This window comes from Pleurodeles waltl, chromosome 11 (genome assembly GCF_031143425.1).
Source record: "Pleurodeles waltl isolate 20211129_DDA chromosome 11, aPleWal1.hap1.20221129, whole genome shotgun sequence".
Taxonomy (NCBI): Eukaryota; Metazoa; Chordata; class Amphibia; order Caudata; family Salamandridae; genus Pleurodeles; species Pleurodeles waltl.
In genome coordinates, this window is record NC_090450.1 from 674,378,205 (window position 1) to 674,399,121 (window position 20,917).

Sequence of the window (20,917 nt, forward strand, 5' to 3'; positions counted from 1 at the left end):
AAGGACAAGGTACAATCTAACTTCAGATTATTGCAATTTCAGTTTGAATTCAGCCTGTGCTGCTTGAGTCTATTTCTATGCCATCATGGGTACATAGATCACACAGTTGGGTTTACAAATCAATTTTCTTCCCAAAGGCTTTATGGGACTCGAATCACAAATCACAAAATGGTGACGGTCTTGAATGTCGCCTATTTTCTCTGGAACCTGGCTAGTGTGCTGCTGATCTGTTATGCCTACAATTTGGACTTTCATTCTTAAAAGGGAAATGTCTGTGACCTCAACTGTCCTGCCAGTTGAATGAGTGGCTCCGGTGTCAATCAGAAAAGACACAGGATGTCCATTGACTTCACCTTTCAGAGGCTTACCGCTCAAATCCACTTCTAAAACTGCACCAAATACACAATCCTCCTCCCCCTTGGGCACAGTCATTGGTCCTGTTTGAATCCAATTGGACACTTGAACATTACAGGAACCTAGGGATCTGCTCAAAGCTCTGTTTAAGTGGAGGTCAGTCCCAGCATCTACATCATTAGTGTGATGTATTTTCAGGAAATCTAGAGCTGCATAACAGCTTCCCACCCAATTGTGCAGCAGCTGAAAGTAAGCTGACTTGCCACGCACATAGTATTAGCCTTTAATGCTCACTTCAAGTTCGGCTAGTGCTCTACCCAAGTTAGATAACTGTGATCACAATGACTCCAACCCACTTCTTTGATGGTCTCATTCCCTTCTTGCCTTTGCACTATGCATAAAGTTCACTTCTAGGTCAGATCTAAACTCAACTTTGGATGTGGATTCTTCCCTTGTCTTGCCGGCAGGGTCGGTCGGGGTTGTCGCACTCCAGGGGAGACCAAGGCTTCAGTTCGAGGCGGTGTCACGAGATCCGGCAGTGGCGTCAGTTCGGGTGTTGTCCGAGATAGGTACACTTGGTTTTTCTTTGTTTTTCACCAGCTTCCTCTTAAAAGGGCCCAAGGACTAGATTAGACACCACTTTACTATGGACTTATTAGTAAATCAAATATGCCAATATGGATAAATCAATCTTCAATATATTTTAGACAAAAATCATACGCACATTAGCACTGGTTAGCAGTGGTAAAGTGTTCAGAGTCCTAAAAGCAACAAAAACAGGTCAGAAAAGATAGGAGGAAGGAGGCAAAATGTTTGGGGATGACCCTGCAAAAAGAGCCAGGTCCAACAGTTTCTGAAAAGATTTTGGGTAGGGCTAGAAAAGTGAATTTCCACTCTGCATCCGAATGGGTACTTGCAGGGCGTGGGGTAAACCTAGCCTTGGACCTTTCAAATTCATCCAGGGGGCTTCGGTATCTGGAGATTCCTTTCTTGAATCATGGGGCTTGGTGCCTGGGCATTGAATGGCACTTTATCAGGATTAAAATGGCATTCCCTCTTCTAGTGGTCGACTTTGTTGCAAATGTGACAAAGTGTGACTTCCTTATGCGCACTAATGCTAGAGTCTCTCACATTTCCCCTTGCACTGATACACTTGCTCCATAGGGCATGGCAACTCATAGCATGTCCACACTTGCACTACTGACCGGGTCTAATGCAGGCTTCTTGCACCACTGCTCGGCGTCAATTTTGTTTGCATAACCATAAACCTTTCCTTCAGTTCCCTTTTATTTAGCTTCTGGCATGTCACTGCACAAGTTTGCATACTGCAAAATATCATCAAGGAACTACTCCCTGTTGTATCTGGGAGCTAATCTCGGATCGCAGTCCATACACAAAGGAGGTGTGGACACCTCCAATGTTTTCACAAAGCATGTCATTCATACCACTATGATCCCTATAAACCTTCATTAATCTCTCAAAATAGGTATGTACTAATTATTTTGGCACCTACAAATTGTGTGTCAATTCATCTCTCTCTGAAGAACCTTTTGCCTTGAGATGGACAATGACTATTATACTATTTTACTATTTGTGATGTTATATTAGTATTTGCTACTCTCTGGGCTTCCTGGGTGGGCCAATCAATGGCTGGGTTACATTCAGCCAACATGTTTTTTGGGACCATTACTTCAAAGAGCTTATTAAGATCCTCCCATCATTCCTTTGGAATCGTTACGATCTGATTAGTTTGGGTGTACCGTTCACCTGGGTTTTTCGTAAAGTGTAAGAGATCTGCTTGAGACCATGGGATGTGTCCATAAGCTTCGCCCTCAAAATTTATTCCTGGACTGCTGTTTCTCAGTCTTCTCATTCTCTGTTGGTTTCTGTTTTCGTTTAACCTTTGACAACTCCTTCTTCGACCACTGTTACCTGAACTTCTCTATGTTTCTCCATTCTCTGATGCATTAAATCGACTGCTTCACATGTGTCTTTAACTTCCTTAGTGATAGTAACTTCAAGTCCTAACCAATTATAGTCATCCTAAAATTATTTTGCAGCTTCTTTCTCTGCGTCATATCAAGTCCACGCTCATCCACCAGCCTTTCCTTTTTTACATATGCCTCTCGTGCTGCTCTTGCAGCCACCGTGCTTAGTTAGACTAATGAAAACTCGCAAGAGTGCCTCAAAAAGTCTATGTCTACATTGGCCTTTACAATCTCTTTCAGTTCGGCTTATAATTGTACAATGTTTATCCTCTGCAAGGGTCCTCTGTTGCACTGTGGTGTTTTTACAGGAGCTACATATGGGGCATTTCCTCCTGTAACAGGAGTGTCTGTAACTCCATTTTCCTGACATCTAGAGACCAGGGCACTTGGTGAGTCTACAGCCATTTGGGGAATGGTTAGGGTGGTTTGAACATGAGGCATGCTTGTGACTACAGGGATAAAGAGAAGCTCATGTTGGTCAGCGTTTGGGACGTTGTCAGGGTAACTGGGGTAGGCAGGATACTTTAGGCTGGTGTGGTCTGTGAGGTTCCTGTCTCAAAATAATCCAGGGGTGCCCTGGTCTCCCGAAAGGTCAGTGTTGTACTTTCATTCTCAGGGAAATTCTGAGGTGTATTCCCCAAAGCTGAGGATACATTGTAAAAGGGTGGTCTTGTCCCTAAGAGCTCATCTAAAAACTGATCCTCCTCATCACTCTCTGCTGTGTCTCTTCTTCGGGATCCTTTTTGATAGTCTTTTTTTCTTTCTCTAGCACCTCAATGCCTTTTGCGGGATAAGCACCTAATCGATTGCATCATCCAGCCACATTCTTTGCCTATCATCAACTTGCCTGTGTAACCATGAATAGACCTTATTGTCACTTTTAAGTCCAAATCTTTTCCTGTTCTTTTCATTTGCTTCCTGCTCCCAAAGATTTAAAGCCTCGAATTGTGGGGTGCTAGGTTGAGTTAAGTCATACATTCTCCTACTCAAATTCTCAAGTTTCACTATGTGAAACAATCCACATAATGGAAACCGCAATTCACTATCATTCTCCATATATTGTTAGTTTGTTTAAGCCACATGCATGTTCCTCTTTGCTGTCATTGCTCCTGCAGGTGTTACCTCTGGTGGAAATGTTTCTTCCTGATTTGAAGGCTTTTTTGGAGATTTTCCATTTCCCATCTAAAATGCTAATAATTGCCACACTTTTCTGCCTGAACTCAAGCTCCTCTCACTCACAGCGTTTACAGTTTCCCACCAATACTAGAGCAAGTGAGTCAAAGGTCAACCAATCGGAGCAATCAAAGAGCAATAATACATAAAGTCAAAGTACGACCAATGCATTGAAATTCTCTCTCTCAGCTACAAGTCCCAAAATGCATTACATTGCCTTGCGTTCACTTACTCCTTCTCACAGTATTTAGTCTCTATTAATACTCACTTTATTGTCTTAGGGATTCTGCTGGATCATCTGCCTCACCTCTCCAAAATGACTAGGAACCAGAAGTGAGGAATGTGGACTGTGTCAATATGACTCTCGAGCCATGACTGTCTGTACAATGAAGGTACAGTTCCTGGTCTCTTAAAGACAATTTACATATGCAGGTCCATTCAGTACTTGACGGATCTAATCAGAATCATCAGCTCTCCTACCAGAGCTGTCAGCATGCAAACTCACACAAATGTCTTCTTCCTTAAAGCGCTTATTTTAAGGACCAGGGGAGGAGTAGTCACTAGATGGACTTTGGTGTTCCCCAATGGACCCGTCTCTCTTGTATAAGAAAGTACCAAACATCGTTCAATCAGGAAAGTTCTGAACATCAACGGACAGAGATTCACCTTTTAAGAATGAGGACGGGGACACTTCTTCATACCATAAAATAACACATATTTATGGTAATTTAGACAAAAGCTGCATACATTCACTACATTAGTACATGGTTCTTAGGCTCAGATGCTATTGGAATAATGAAAGAGAAATATTTGCAACAGAATCCATTCAATGATTTTCTCAGTATTCTATTAAATGGGTTTCTGTGATGACAACATCTGGAACATGGGACACAATGGTTACGTAGTATGCTATTCAGTCCGGGAAACCCAAACTCATACTTGAAAAAGTGCATTTCATTCGTAACATTCAGTAAAGTCTTCATCTTGCTCTATGGAGCCTGGAAACTCTTTATTTTATCAAGGAAGGAAACAGCAGAGTTAGTCATGTAGTGCAACACAAAATAGGGGCATATTTAAGAAAAATGGCACAGCACACAGTGCAGCACCACTTTTCTTGCACCACTTAATGACCCCTTAATGCCAAAATGTGTGTGCCATATTTAAAATAGGGTGCACCAGGGTGGTAGTTAGGGGACTAGAGACAGAATTTTTTAAGTTAGTCCGGTGCTTTGCAGGATTAGCATAAACAATATTGACGCTAATCCTGCAAAGCACCCAGAGGCCCATTGTAACCAATGGAAGCCTCCTTTTAACGCCAGGCGTTAAAAGTGCTGAAAAACATGGTGCAAACAAATCTCTTAGATTTCTTTGCACCATTTTTTCGGCCCCCCTAATGGAGAAACGCCCCCTTTGCATACAGTATGCCTGCACCAGGCATTATGTAGCACAAAGGATTACAAAGTGACGCAATGCATGCATTGCACCACTTTGTAAATATGGCGCAGCATTTTTGGCCTTCTAAAACCACATTAGCATAACATATGACCAGTTTTGTGGTAATCATGTGAATGTCATTTGTAGAAAATACAATGCTGAGAACCTTAGAAATCATGTTATACATGAATTAGGCTAAATTAGTCTCTGTCGTCCATCTTTGACATTATGAGGCATATTTAAGAGCCCCTATCGTCATTCCAACACCACATTAGCATAACAAATGATGCTAATGTGGTGTTGGAATGACGATAGGGGCTCTTAAATATGCCTCAATGTCAAAGATGGATGACAGAGACTAAGTTAGCCTAATTCATGTATAACATGATTTCTAAGGTTCTCAGCATTGTATTTTCTACAAATGACATTCACATGATTACCACAAAACTGGTCATATGGACTATACTGGTTAGGTGATTAGGTTAGGTGATTAGGTAGGCCCTTTTGATGGGTTCCAGAGCCAGGTGTTGCACCCTCATCCTGGGAGCCCAAGTAGAAGGGAATCGAGTCTTCATGCATCTTATGCGCTGGGAACACTGTGTATATAAATGGAGCCTACTAAACTTACAACCAATTGTCCTGTGAACACCCAACTGTCCCCACCCCACACTTCCACTCCAGATGTATCTGTTACCTTAACATTCTTCATTAAGAAATGAAACTGGAATCTAAAGAGGGCAGAGCACTCACAAGCACCTGGCGCTTGAAAAGGGTACCATGTTGCTTGTGAAGAGTGAATTTTGTAAGAAAGCCAAGGTGTACTGCTCTTCCACCTTTCACCATGCCCCACACTGCTCTCTCACACTTGTACTTCTCTCCCCTCCTCGTGCGTACAACAGATTCCCTGCTTTATCTGCCTTGTAGGAGAAGCACCTCCACAATGTTCATCCAGATGCTCCTACACATTGCCCCTCCAACTGTAGTTCCTCCAAAGCCACATGTATCTCTTTGTGCAGGAATGTCAGGTCCAATCGCACTTGACCCCTGAGTAGGGGACATCTTTTCACAGTGCACATGAGTGGTTAGTTCACTACCCTGTACCTTTCAGAAAAAAGCACACTGTGATCTATCCAAGGCAATTAAATGCAGTGGTGGGTGGCGATTTTAGCAGGGAGGGGGGCGGGCGGGAAGCACACTCACACTCATTTATTCACACATGCACGCACATCCATTCCCAAGACTCATCAACAGTCAAACAAACATGCACACACCAAACATTCATTTAAAAAACACACGCACACTTACCTTCAGCTCGGAGGTCCCAGGAGGGTTGGGACTGCTGCCTTCCCCCTCTGGCTGACCATAGGTCAGCCAGAGGATGAAGGCAGCAGTCCCAACTTCGTCAAAGAGTGGGATGGGGTCAGTGAGACTTCTGACCCCACCCCACTCTGTGAAGAGATGGCACTGATTGACACTCGCCCTGGGTGCTTCAGGGCTTAAACCTTGAAGAGCCCAGGTCGGAGTCAATGGGTGACGCTTCCCCTCATCACAGAGGGGGAGGGCCTCGAGGCATCTTTGCTGAGCCGAGGAGGTCACAGCCAAAGGAGCTGTGGCCTCTTCAGCCCAGCAAAGTTCAGCTCAGGTAGCCAGGAGTCTGCGCAAATCACCTCTTGATTCGTTCTTCAAACATAAGTGTCAGTCCAGAAAGAGTTTCAGTAGGTTTGCCCTAATATGCCAGCGCTGACCACACTGTATGAATTTAATGTGCCATAATATGAAAGTGCAGGCATCCACAAATGTTGTTTTTTAGTGCTGCATGCACCAAATGCCATTTCAGGCATTACATTCTATTCTATTGGCTTTGAGAGTGCAGGATAAATTGTAGTAGAAAAAAAGAATGTCTTTATGTGCAGAATGCATGTGGTAGATTATGGATTGAATACTACAAAGGAATCTCAATTTAGTGTAAAATAGCCATGTTAGCATTACAATGGAATTCTTTCTTGCAAGGTGGAGCAATTCAAAAAAGCCAATAGCATAAGGTATAACTAATACTCTTGTGGGTGGAACCAACTCCTGCTTGTTACACCTGACATCCTTGGTGTGGTCTTCTCCCAAACCATTTGCCTTTACCCCCCTCCTCCCCCTTTTTTCCAAATTTGCTTTTTGAGGCATTAGGATTCGGTGAACTTTACCTCTGCTAACAAGAGCTAAGGTGTTTGTGCTCTTTCCCTAAAATATACACTTGACTGGCATGTATATTTACTTAGTCCCTCGTATATGGTACTATATGTACCCAAGGTCAGTAAAATAAAAGCTACTAGGGTAGTGTAGCCATTTTTAATATAGCCTTTGCGCAGTTGCTTAAAGCGTTAGGCCTTTGTGCACTTTGTTCTAGATGCATTTTATTTAGCCTCGCACTGTTATTTTTCAATAACCAGTTTCACGGTCTTGTTTTATTTCTTCTATCACACTGTTTAGCTTACTTCAGCACCGGAGTTCTCAAACAATACATTCTTGCTTGCTCTGTGCTTCAGTCAAGGATACAGTCTGGTACATTGCCGATAGATGTGGTAGGAGTTTAGTCTTTAGGATTCGTAGAACACATTCTTACATAGGGACGTTTCTTAGAACACCGGCGTGTTGATTATAAAAATACTTCCTAGTCCTGGTACACGTAAGAGGGAGATTCCGACCAGGGAACCACAACTAGACGCTGACTGCCCTGTTGCAGATGCTGATCCAGATCACAGGCCTTTGCTCAGGTATGAGGGTTGATGTCCTCCCGGGGAACCTGAAAGGCAAGCTTAGAGCTTAACATGCTGTGCTCAAAATAGAACTTAGAAGAGAGAACGTAATCTGGTAGCACTATGATAGCGTTATTCCTATGTTTTACTCTCCTCGTTACTATTTCAATCCTACTGTGTTGTATGGTTCTGGTTATTGCGGCTCACACCTTGTTATCTAAAATGCAGTTGTTTTATTAAATCAATCTGTAAAACTGCCTCTGTCATTTGTATATGAGACCACACTTGGAATGAGAGAACTGGTTGGGATCTGAGTGACCACGACTTCCCTGAGAAGCTCTAAGATGTCATGCGCTCGGCTGCCCAATCATCCCTTCCCTTTGGGAGAGATGAGGCACTGCTAGTTAGCCGGAGCAAAACCGGATTGAGGGCGACAAGGGTCCTTCTCCGTGGGTTAGACTTAGTCCCCCACACTGAGAACGACCCTGTTACCCCAAAAATCCAGTAGTCTCATTAGGATAATGAGAGACAACGCGACACTAGTAAGCCTGCAGCACTTGTTGTGCAACTCACAAAAGTAGCACTTTAAAGCAAGTCTGAGGCCTGCAATTGCAGCCTGTAGTGTAGTTTTAAACTGCCATTTCAACCTAGCAAAATAAAGCTTTTGTCTGGCCTAAACTTACCTTTTTATTACATATTTCACCCCTTAGGAGGGCCCCAAAGGCCTATAGTGCAGGGTGCATGAGGCTTAAAAAGTAGGACATGTGTTCCTATGTTTTAAAGTTCCAAGCACTGAAAGAACCCTAAATGTATTTTTTTACCACTGTAAGGCCTATCTCTACCACAGACTTACATTGGATTGCCTTATTACAATTAATAAGTGCTAAATTTTGATTGGAAGCATGTAGAATGGTCATGTTTATACTCAAATTAATTGTTATTTAAATTGTAATTTAAACTTCTCCTTAATGGTGAAGTCAGATTTTAAGTCACAATTCTTAAAATGGCATTTTTAGAAAGATGTCATTTTCCTGTTCTAACCATTTTTCCTTAATTTTTGACTCTGCCACAGTCTAGATCGACTCGATACCTGCTGTTGGTACTTTGATCTTTTCGGCACTAGATTGTTCTATTGATTGGATATATTTTGTTTTCTTGTCATTTTATTTATTAAAATGTATCCATATTCCTAAATCGGATTAGGATTCTTCTTGTGTTGTGTTTTAAAGTGTTTACTGTTTGCGTGCTGCATAAATACTTTATACCAGTGCCTCTAACTTAAGCCTGACTACTTTTGTGCCACTCTACCAGAGGGAAAAGCACAGGCTAATTTAGTGACTTTTATGGCTCACCTTGACAAGGATTGTGGTTGTTGCTTGAGTAGTGTCACCACCCCCCTCAATAATCAATTTCCTTCAACACTATTTGCATATTTTACACAGTTGGTAGCAATACATCTACAGACAGCTGCAATGTCAGGCAGCCCTAAAAAATGGTGACAGATGGATATGAAGAAGTTTCATTCACTTTTAGAAGTTGCAAGTGAATCTCTAGTGAATGTTCTGCACTGAATAAATATGTATTGATTTGCCTCTCTGCATGACCCTTCTGACACCTAATGGAGTAAAGTGCTAGAGCCCCTCGTCTCTAGACTTCAGGAGATTCAGAAATTGCACTTCCTGTGTAAACCAATGATATGACACTCCAAAGGAGGACAGGAGGTATTACGTCTTTGATCTCTTCTGCTTGGCCAATGCTCAACAAATCTGAAAGTGATTTAAGACATGGGTCTCCATATTTAGGAGGACAGATCAGCATAAAAGTGTTACTATTTACTGATTAAGTTGTGTCTCTATGGGATGCCTATCATGTAGCGAGCATCCTAGTGACTATGTCCTCCAACTAACCTTCCTGGTGTCGGATATTTAGTAATCTGTAGTATGTTGAACAGACTTATGAAACTGCAGACATTTTACTGTGGGAAACTGTAACAAAGGCTTTACAGGATATAAGCTGGCAAGCATTACATTTTTTTCCTGATAACTTTCTGAAGTAGAAGAAGAGCTAAGTGAGATGACCTTTTGTGTGTCACAAAGACTAAAGGAGGTGGAGTTGATGTATTAGATTTGGAATCTGTCACAGAGAGCCACAAACGGTGTTAAGCTCCTTGGTCAACGTTTTGAATTTCTTCTCTAATTTTATCATATTCTTAGCAATATAGGAGTGATTCAAGTGGTAATGCTCTGTCTGCTATGGAGATGGAGTGAAGCTAGCTCAGCAGTAGGACAAAACTCTGCAGTCAAGCTTGTGTGCTTCAATTCTAATCAAATGTATTCATGAGTATTCACATGGGAGCAAATTGCAGGAATTTAAAGATCAACCTAACCCCGCCAGGAAAAAAACAACATGGATGGGGCTGACCTCCAATAGAAGCTAAACTAAAGCCTTACAGGGATTATACATTCAAAAGGTGAAGGGTTCATGTGACAATGGCTGTTAGAAATGAGATTTCTACTAGGGTAGGGCAATGCACCTAAACCAGGAAGAACCCACCACTTTAGTCAGAGCAAGTAGGTTACACACCAAAGATAACCTGTGCTCACCCCCTGGTAGCTTGGCACAGAGCAGACAGGATTATCCTCAGAGGCAATGTGTAAAGCATTTGTGCAACACACTCACCACCAGACCATAAGGTGCAACATACCTGTATTCTTATTAGGCGTAATGTGGCAATTAGGGAACTCCTGACAAGGATTGCCTTCACCAGCAAAATGTAGGGTACAGGAATACTCGTTATACAGGTATTTTTTTAACTTTTCACGGAGGAAACCGTATGGCTCTCTGGGAGGTCATTATGGTGATTTGCTATCCTCAGCAAACAACGCCTTTGGGCTCTGCCCACAGTAAGGCGAGGAGGGGGACACACCTGGTAGAGTACCACAGGGAGACCCTCCTTCTGGGCCCCTGCATGGCGAATCACAAAAGGGCAGTTGCCAGCAAGCGCGTGGCACAGCTGCTGCGGCACAAGATCTCGAGCAGCTCCTCTCTGGTCTGGGTGCTCTGAGCACAAGTCAGACATGCACTGGACTGCCTGAAAAGGGGTGGCATGTCATGCGCTTCAAAGGGGAGCCACGCTGAGATGTGACTCTGGAAGGCAGGTGTGCTGGGGCACAAGCAGGGCTCCTGGCTTCCATTGCTGCTTGTGTGCAGTCGGTGGGCCTCGTGCAGTGAAGTGAAGACTACATTTAGCAGTATTTCACTGATAGGACATGTAACACACATCAGTACATGTCCCATCTTTAACAACCATTGCACTCTGCCCATGGGGCTACCTAGGGCCTACCTTCAGGGTGCCTTGTATGTATAAAAAGGGAAGGCTTAGGTCTGGCAAGTGGGTACACTTGCCAGGTCAAATTGGTAGTTTAAAACTGCACGCACAGACACTGCAGTGGTAGGTCTGAGCCATGTTTACAGGGCTACTAATATGGGTGGCACAACCACAGCTGCAGGCCCACTAGTAGCATTTGGTTTACAGGCCCTGGGCACCTTTAGTGTACTTTACTAGGAACATGCTAGTAGATCAAATATGCCCATCATGGATAAGCAAATTTACACAGACATGTTACATAGGAGCACTTGCAGTTTAGCACAGATTAGCAGAGGTAAAGTGCTTAGAGTAGCAAAAACAGGGTCCAGCACATATCAACAACCTGGGAAGCAGAGGCAAAACGTTAGGGGAGGCCACGCCAAGTATGCCAAGTCTAACACATATATTACACCACATTTCTTCACATCTACTCAATGGCAACTGGCAGTGGTGAAGGTATGCACGATCTCATGAAGCAGACGGGTGAGTTGTAATGTGATGTATGTTGTATGAGGAGTAGTACTACCAGAAGGAGGGTGGTAAGGTATTCCACGTTACAAAGTGCCTGCCCTAGTAAAGATAAAAGCAGGCACTGTGTAAGTTAAGGTGTGGTTGTTTCCAGGGATGTCAATTCACCAACATGCCAGGGGTAACAGAAGTGACATCACATGATCTTTGACCTCTGCTTTCTCTTACAAACTTACTTACACATACACACAAATTCACACTTACATACGCTCTCTCGCACATAACCACACTCACACCTGCAAGCATGCACACAACATACATTTAAAAGCATTTTTTACTTACCTCAGCTGCCATGGAAGGACATATCCCAGCTAATTGTACACCGTTTTTATTACACTAATAGTGAATAATTTGTTACTATTCACTATTAGTGTAATACAAAATCAACAAAAAACAAAGAGAGGACGAATTGCCACTGTGTCCCTGGCACTGAATTTGCCACCTCCGAGGCCACGGGTCACAAAGGCAGTGGCAGGGGTCGCAGCTGCAACCCATGGCGACTCCTAGATGACGTCCAAGGTTGTGTCCTGGAATGGCTATTTGAGCAACAGAAACATATAAACAGCGAACATTTCCTAAAAAGGATATTCTCCTCAACACTGGTCAGAAAGCGAAAGGGAAAAAAATCCGGGTGGACTTCTGTTAGTCAAGTATTGATATGCTTGAAAAAAAAAGGAAATTCAAATGTACCCCTTTTTGATGTCTACGTGAAATTTAGGAAACGTAATACACGTGTTCTTTCCCCCACCGTTTTTCAACTGCGTATTATGTGAAAATGAAAACAATATTCCTTCTTCTTTACCAATTTTGTTTGAGAACTTTTCATCTAAATGTCAAAAATCCTTGGTGCTACTGCACACACAATCTAATTCTGAAAAAAGAGCTCATCACTAAGCTGGGGACAAGGACATTTGCCAATTAGGGGGTTAATTTTGAATTCGAGAGTGAAATTGATGAAAACGTTTCCTACCAAGGAATAAACTTCCTGACAGTGATATATGCTAATGTGCCCTCTGATAAGATCTTATTCTTGGGTGCGTTGCTAGGAAGCAGTCTAATCACTAGGCATATGTTTATACATCTTGGGTTCGACTAAAGTACATCACAATCATGCAATGCAGCGCGCAAGTCCTGGATTTGTGGCTGCTCGTACCCTTGTCAGGAAGCCCGTTTAACTGTTAATTAAGTATTCCACACATATATGCCGTTGACCTGGTTCCAGGATGCCCTTTAGTTGTGCAGCTAGGTCTGTAGAGAATGGCACACAGTGAATAGTGCTGTACATGTATCTATGCTCTGCACCTCAGGGCAAGGTGAGGCAGATGTATTACTGTGATGGCGTTGTTTCCACTTGCAAAGACAATGGATGATTTAAATGAGAAGACCATTCATGAAACAAGCAGAGCATCCCTCATGTGGCGGCCGTTAGCTGATCGCCTCGCGTCTACGAGACTTCTTCACGTCTGAAATGAGATACTGGCTTAGAGCTTGCCTGACGGATTGGTTGTTGATGCATCTGAGAACGCACAGTGGGATTGAACCTATACAGTTGCTTAGACTGTTCTCATCCTAGAAAAATTGAGGGTTACATTTGAAATGCGCTAGCAACTGTATTGTCAGCAAAGTAAGTACAAACTCAAAAGCCTATGACTCTTGGGACACCCTGTTTGTTGGGACTTCCTATTTCGTCAATTACTCTAATGTGGTGCTCTATGCTTCTGGTGGGGTTATTCTTCCTTTGTGTAGTGTAGTGCCATGTCGAAGATGGTTGTACTGGTTGACCTCAACATTTTGAACAGGTGCAGCACCAAACTCGGGATTGCACAATGCTTGGTGCCATTGCATTCTAAATCTATTTGAAGATGTTAGAGCTTAGTTATGCTCTGGTGAGGCCGTTGCAAAAAACAATGACCTACTAGGTGACAGCTACTTCGTAATACATTTAACACCAAAGAATCTTCAAAATCAGCAGATCTCCAGGTGACAGCAGCAGGATTTTTCAAATGCGAACTTGGAATATCACCTACGGAAGAATGGTGTCCAAACTCGCGTATTCACTAACTCATCCACCTACACATTCACCTCGCTGACTTAAGCACCCAGTATAGTGATCTGTCTGTAACCTAAACGTCACTCATGCCTTAACTTTTAATGTTCTGTGAGAGATAAAAGCTAGTACCAGTCTGTCCTGTCGGATCTGTTCTGTGGAAAATAAAAGATTTCATGTATTGCCTTCTATGCAAGAAGGAAGCGTGTTTTGCTACTGTCTTGCTGTCCCGCCTTTGTGAGGAAGTAAAACTTATATTGCTGCATCATTGGTGCTGGGGCTAACCTATCTGTACCTGTCTTCTGATACCGGGAAACTTGCACTGTTTCTGCCCAAGGTACACCTGTTCTATGAAGTGAAGTATATTGCTCCTATCCTGTGTGTGTGAGAGATTTGTGTCATATTCCTAACGTATTTGCATTAGGGAAGGTTTTGCTGCTGATGTCTATGTTAAAATATCAGTGTGTTATGAAGCTAGGTATAAAACATCCACTACACGTAAGTTCAGAAAATTTACATTGACAATGCTTCTTAATGCATGATGTGAGCAAGATAGCGAACCCCTTAGGTTTTACACTTGAAAAAGTGATTTTAGACATGACGAAACTGTTAAATGCAAAACTACAAGCCTCACAATGCAACATGCTGTTGGTTGAAGAAAAAAAATGATGTTTGTAGCCTATGTCTTGATGAAGGTGAAGCGCAGAGTTGTGAAACGCAAAATAAAATGTAGTTACTAACTTTCTGCATTATTTTCTTGTAGGGAGACATGGCTTAACAGCCTGGTAGATGCAAAGGCAGAGGTGGCCAATAAGATGCAAATGCCATCTTCTCACTGCCATGGGTTAACATTACTTCTCCCTTGAAAACGAACGTTATTTACTAGAACAACATGAGAAGCAACATCAAGACCTGTCTGGAGAGAAAGAAAAAATAATGACCTGTCATCCTAACTCTCCAAATACATCCCCAGCCTAGAAGTTAGAGCACTTATAAAAACCACTGTGAAGCGCCCTGAGTTAAACAAGTGCAGCAAATGCTTAAGATGCTGCCCCTCGAGGGCAGTCAGTGGTTGTTTGTGTAATATGAATAAAGACGAAAGAGTACATTTCCCTCCTATATGCTTCTCAACTGGAAAGGAACCCTGTTATATTCCCACTTTTTAACACATGCATTAAGCCACTAATCGATCATCACCACCAACTCCTCTCCTATACTGACAACATTCAGATTTATCTACACATAACTGGTATCTATAAGCATCTGCCTCACATGCATGGATCATGAATGATACATAAGAGCCTAAAACTGAAAGCCTCAAAAACTGTAATTATGGCGCTATGCCCAACACCCCTCAAAGGAAAATATAGTGAGTCAGGCTCCCTCCCTACACATTAGAGCCCAAGGACCTGATCTGCGGAGTCTCACAAGGACAATCCCCCAGCCCCACCTGATTCAACATGTACATGACACCACTCCCTGACGCGATCAGATTTCACCTCATCTCCATCATCTCCTACAACAATGACACCCAAAATATCCTTTCAATATCAAACAATTCCCCAATGGCTAGATCCATCGTCACCCCATGCATGATCAGCATGGCAGAATGGATGAAAACAAACTGCTTGAAACTCAACTTAGACAACCCAGAAGTCTGATCTTTGATAACAAGACTTACCCCCTGGGACTCCACTTGGTGGTCATCAGAGCTTGGCCCAACACCATCACCCACTAACTATGCACAAAACCTGGAAATCATCTTAGAAAACTCAACATGGCCTCACAGGTGAATGAAGTTAGATCCTCCTGCTTCCACATACTATGCATCCTCAGAAGAATTATCAGATGGATTCCCAATAACACTAGGTGTATTATCACTCAAGCCCTAGTCTCCAGTGGTCTAGACCACAGCAATGCACCCTATACCAGAATCCCCACCCATCTTCACACCATCCAGAATGCCGCAGCTAGACTTATTTTGGAGCTCCTATGGCGCACCTACATCACACCTTACCTCACAGAAGTCAACTATCTGTCGATGCACGAATGCTGCCAACGCAAACTCCTCACACATGCATACAAGGCACTGCACAAGATAGGACCAGCTTACCTCCACTGCCATTTCCACTGTGGTGATCCATTTTAGTCTCCCACTGGGACACAGTGGCTAGCTTAGCCTTTGGCTTGCAGGCCTATTGCCCCTCCCTCACCCACCTTTTACTCACTTAGTATGCTCTGTTTTATTCCATTTATTTTATTATTTCTTTTCTTTTAGCTTGCTACCATTGCTTACATTTTATAAGAATTTTTTTGATTTTCATTATCAGTGCCATTCTGAGAAAGCGTCATGATCGGCGTGACTTTCAGGAATCCACGTAGGTATTGTCATCATGTCCTTTTCTCACTTACGTGTGACAAGAACATCATGTGCACTTGTTAGCAATTGTTTATGCAATTGATGACACAAGCCAGCCACATTGTCAGTTGTTTAGGTACATACCTGTGTCAGGGATCCTCCATAACCAGTATAAATACACCTCACATGGACAAAGTAATTGGAGGGGTTCCTTCCAGACGCCATCTGTGCTGCACGTCACTCTTGATACAGATCTCAGCCTTTGTGTCACCATGGAGTCTGACCTAGAGACCTCATTCCTAGGTAACAAGGGTTGGGGCACCTCTCATGGACATGATACTGGAAGATTAGAGTTTTTCACACCTAACTCTCGTTAGGGTGGAGATTAGGTTTTCTTGTTTAGGAATTTTACATCTCATGTTTATTGTAAAATGGTGGGGGTTTTCATATTCACAACTCTCATCTCCACAATTCTGCTTTCGTTACCGGTCATAGTCCTAATCATTGCAGCGCATGCATTTCATTGCAGATTGCAGCCTTTTCAATAAATATATTGAAAGCTCTCCTGCATCTCCTTCACTGTCTATGTGTGTATGAGACTTATTGCTAACGAAGCAAAAGGGTAACTTCTGTTTCACCATGACTTCCCTGAGAGGTCTCGTCTAGAATCCATGCATAAGACTGCCAGAAATCACATTTACTTTCTGAGTTTTGGTGAAGTACTGCTTGTGAGCTGGGAGGGTTGGGCCGACAGTTGCGACCTGTTGTAGGAGTGACTCAGTCAGCTACAAACAGAAGTGCTGTCACCCCTAAACCAGCAGTCTCACTAGTGAACGATAGTCCAACTATGACACCACCATCGCTCCCGACACCTACACCCTGCCTCTCTCTCACACTCTGCTTGCATCCACAAAAGCATAACAGGACACCAAGCCTTCTCCCACCTTTTACCCAAAATGTGGAATGACCTCCCTTTACAAATAGGAGCCTCCACCTCCTTGCATTCTGCAAAAAGCTGAAGACTTCCCTCCTCAACTAACACCCAGCAGACAACCTACACACCTGCTCAAGCACTTGGATATGCTTTGGGTGATAAGCCACACTTTACAAATCCAAATAAAAGAACAAGTTCTTTGACACCTTTTGCCCACACCCACCTTGTTTGTAGGAAGCTCACCTATAAGAAACAACCCTGGGTAATTTGTGAATCATGGAAGATGTCAACCTCAGTATAAATTTCACAAGTGGGAGCAGTGGTCAAAACATCAGTCAAGCAAGAAAGACTGCAATTTCTTCCATCCCATTATCACCAGTGCTTAATATGTAATGGTGCTTGCCTTTTCTTGGTGCTGGGGACCAGCGCATATTTCGTTCCACCGGCAAATATTTATGATATATATATTTTTAAAAGAGCACATGAGCAAAGTGTTTAACAATTTAATATATATGTTTAATAAAATAAACAAAAGCGTGCCCAAGCCTTTCTTATACCTTTGGATCACCTGGCACAGTACAAATTGTCACATTTGTACGAGTGGAATTCCCAATAACTGGTGTTGACACTGGTATTTGGCAAGGCTGGCAGGGACATTAGGTGGCACAAGCTGCAGAAGCCTCCTGAGAAGATTCTTGGGCCCCGGCATATTTAGTTTTTTAATTTAGTACTGATGATACTCCATGGTTTGAGGCCCAGGTTAACTCAAGACTTGACTAGCATAATGCCTTCTACCACAAACTAACTTCAACCAAATCATAAGGATTGAAAGGTTTAAGTCCCAGCAAGGAGACTTCCTTTTGATCTAAGAAAAGCAAACTAGCAGCAGTGCACTTTGGAAGCATACAGTAGGACCTGGTCAAGAACAGGATAACATTTGAGATTCCCTACCTGACGTATAAGTGCATCAGAGGTGAAGTCCATTTTATTACTGGAAAAAACTATACATTAGACCCCGATGAAACCTCTGTTTAGAAGATGAACATCTCCTGGTTTAATCTATAACCAGATACATAAACCAGTGTTGGTCTGTGGCAGACAGGCTCTGAAATAGGCTGTGGCAGTCTTTGAAGCAGTTCAGGTTTAGAGGGCTGGCTTTAGCCTTTGTGGCACTCTGTGAAACAATCTTTGTTGACCCCGCCCCCACTGTGACCTCTTCTTAACAGATTCCCTCCCTACCATCAACCAACAGTGCCCCTCATCACTTCATAGCCCCTCTGACACATATTTGATTTTTGTAGTACTACTCATACCAGTGTGGAGCGTTAGAGCACTTTACATCACACAACGTTCTACAAAGAGAATGAATCAAATGTGTGTATATCAATGTAGAGGAGATGTTAATACAAAGAGGGTTACACAGTACAGGTGTCACATGTCACCCATAATGGTAGGCAGTATATATTTAAGAGTGCTTGGTGCGGAGAAACACAAATTCTGGATTTAAAATATATAATACAGCGGTTAAGGTTGACTTTGCTAACAAGAATGCATTTCTATTCAAAAGGACACTTTATAGCAACATTAGGATAATTAATGACTGGAAAAAAACATAACGTTCTAACCTAAACCTTGCAGTTTACATGCAACTCTTTGATGCCAGTTCATAGCTCATTGTGCTTCAATAGGAGTGTTACTTATGAACTGCAAGTACCAAAAGGATCTGGGTGACAAAAGCAGTAATCCACTCAGCTATCTATATAAAATGATCTGCATCATACACCTTCTTTACAGCAGGCATGTTAAACCCCTATGCTACTTTATCGTGAGGCAAAACTGCCACTAGACAAAACTCAATCTCTCTCCAAAAGGTACATTAATCTGTAGTTATCTTGACATTTTCATTGATGCATTGACATACAAAAACTCTGTAATGTGCTTTTAAAGGAATAAGATATTTAAAACACAGAGCCCTCCAACCCCAAGCTCAGCATGTAGTGCTGTGGCACCGGTCACACCAACCTAAGGCCATCCCTGTGGGTCAAGCCTCAAGACCTGTCATTTAGAACCATGTTGCACACTCCCACCTTTTTCTCACCTTCCTCCATGTATATATTATAAAATTCCTCACTATAGCAGTGCATTATTCACATCCTCTTATGTCCCCCTGTGTTCACATAATGTTGCAATGTATTACATCTGATGCCTCTGCACTTAGAATTGGATTTAGTTTTGCACTGTGCACATTAGACGCCAAATAAATGTAAACATAACAAAATAGAAATGTTTAATTGAGCTGCTGGTCAGAAGAAGCACGGCTAGAAACTGGGTTGTTGGGTGAATGGGGTGTGAGATCGGGTCAAGCAGCAACCACATTTCTTCTTAGGGTAAGGCACAAGCAAACCCAAATTAACCTGTGCTCACCCTCTGGCAGCTTGGCGCAGAGCTGTCAGACTTAACTTGAAGGCAATGTGTAAAGCATTTGTGTAACACTTCAAACAGTAAAACAGTGAAAATACCACACAAAAAGGATCCCAAACCAGGTTAAAAAATGGCACTTAATTTAATAAATAAAACAAAAGTAAAGTGACAAAAATCCAATCAGTAGAACTTGAATTATGAATTTTTTAATAATAAACTGTAGAACAGTGCTTGGAAGCAAAAATCGCAAACCGGAGGTATCTGGTCGAACTGGATAGGGCCAAAGTCAAAAGTTCAGGCCAACTGCAATGGAGCCCAGGCTGGCTACAGGGACCTAGTTAGGCCTGCTGAACAAAGTACCCTAAATCGTGATTGTGGAGTGTTGCGTGAATCTGAGGCAAAGATGCACCATGCAGCTGAGCTCATGTGTTGGTTCTGAGATGCAAGGAGGCCACAATGCAAGATCCTATTGCGTCAGCATTGAGGATCCTGTTGACCAGGCTTGCGTTGCGAAGTCAGATGTGAAGGATGTGATGCGCAGTCAAGATGATGTGTCGGCTCTGATGAGTGGTGAAGCTGCGATGCGAAGGTTTGGCGTTGAGGCTGCCATCAGCGACAGATGTGAGGACTAGGGTCGGAAATGCATCGCACTTTTGGTAATGCATTGATTCCAGTGACTGCAACGGTTACACAGGCCCTCAGTGCCTGGTCCAAACCATGCAGCAATGGTGATGTGTTGGGTCTGCTTGAGGATGTGGTGCTCGGCTGAGGATATGTATTGATTCAACTCAGGGGTGCGCCGCTCAGCAGAGAAGATTCATTGGTTCTAATGGTAAGCACCTTAAGCCCACATCCAAGTGTCCAGGACTGGGATGGCAGCACTTGGCAGAGTAGACTGACAAATGGCAGAGTCCAGGTGCAGAAGCAGAGTGGTTGTGTTCCTGAGACGTCAGATCAGGAGGCCAGCCAATTAGCCTTTGGAGTCATTCTGGGTTGGGTAGATGCAGATCCAGTCCTTCTCACTCCCAGGCAAGAGGGCAGCAGGCAACAGATCAGCACAGAAAAGCAGGGGTCGAGCAGAGTGAGTCCGGCAGAGTGGCAGTCCTTCAATAGCACAGCAGTCCTTCTTTCTGGCAGAGTAACCACAAGTCCAGAAGTAAACTGAAGAGATGGTGCCTGAGGTATGTATACCTAGTGCCCCCTCTGGGAGGTAAAAGAAGCTTCCTTTTGAAGTCCTTAGGCATCCTGTCTTCCCTGTCCTGGCTCTAGACTAACTACAAGGCGTATGCAACCCTTTGTGTGGAGACAGTACACAGCCTATTCAAGTGTAAGGAGGACTGAGCACAGGTCTGCCCTTCCAAGCTGCCAGTGATTGCCCTTTCTTTCAAGCACACCTAAACTCTCTATTATGTGTGGCTGTCTAGTAGGAATACACAAAGCCCATCGGTGAACCACACCTACTCACTTGACCCAGGGACAAATGGCTAAGACAGGAAAATGCTAGCAGCATTGTCAAAACTGGAATTTAAAACAGAACTTTACCAGGAGATGGTATTTTGCATTAC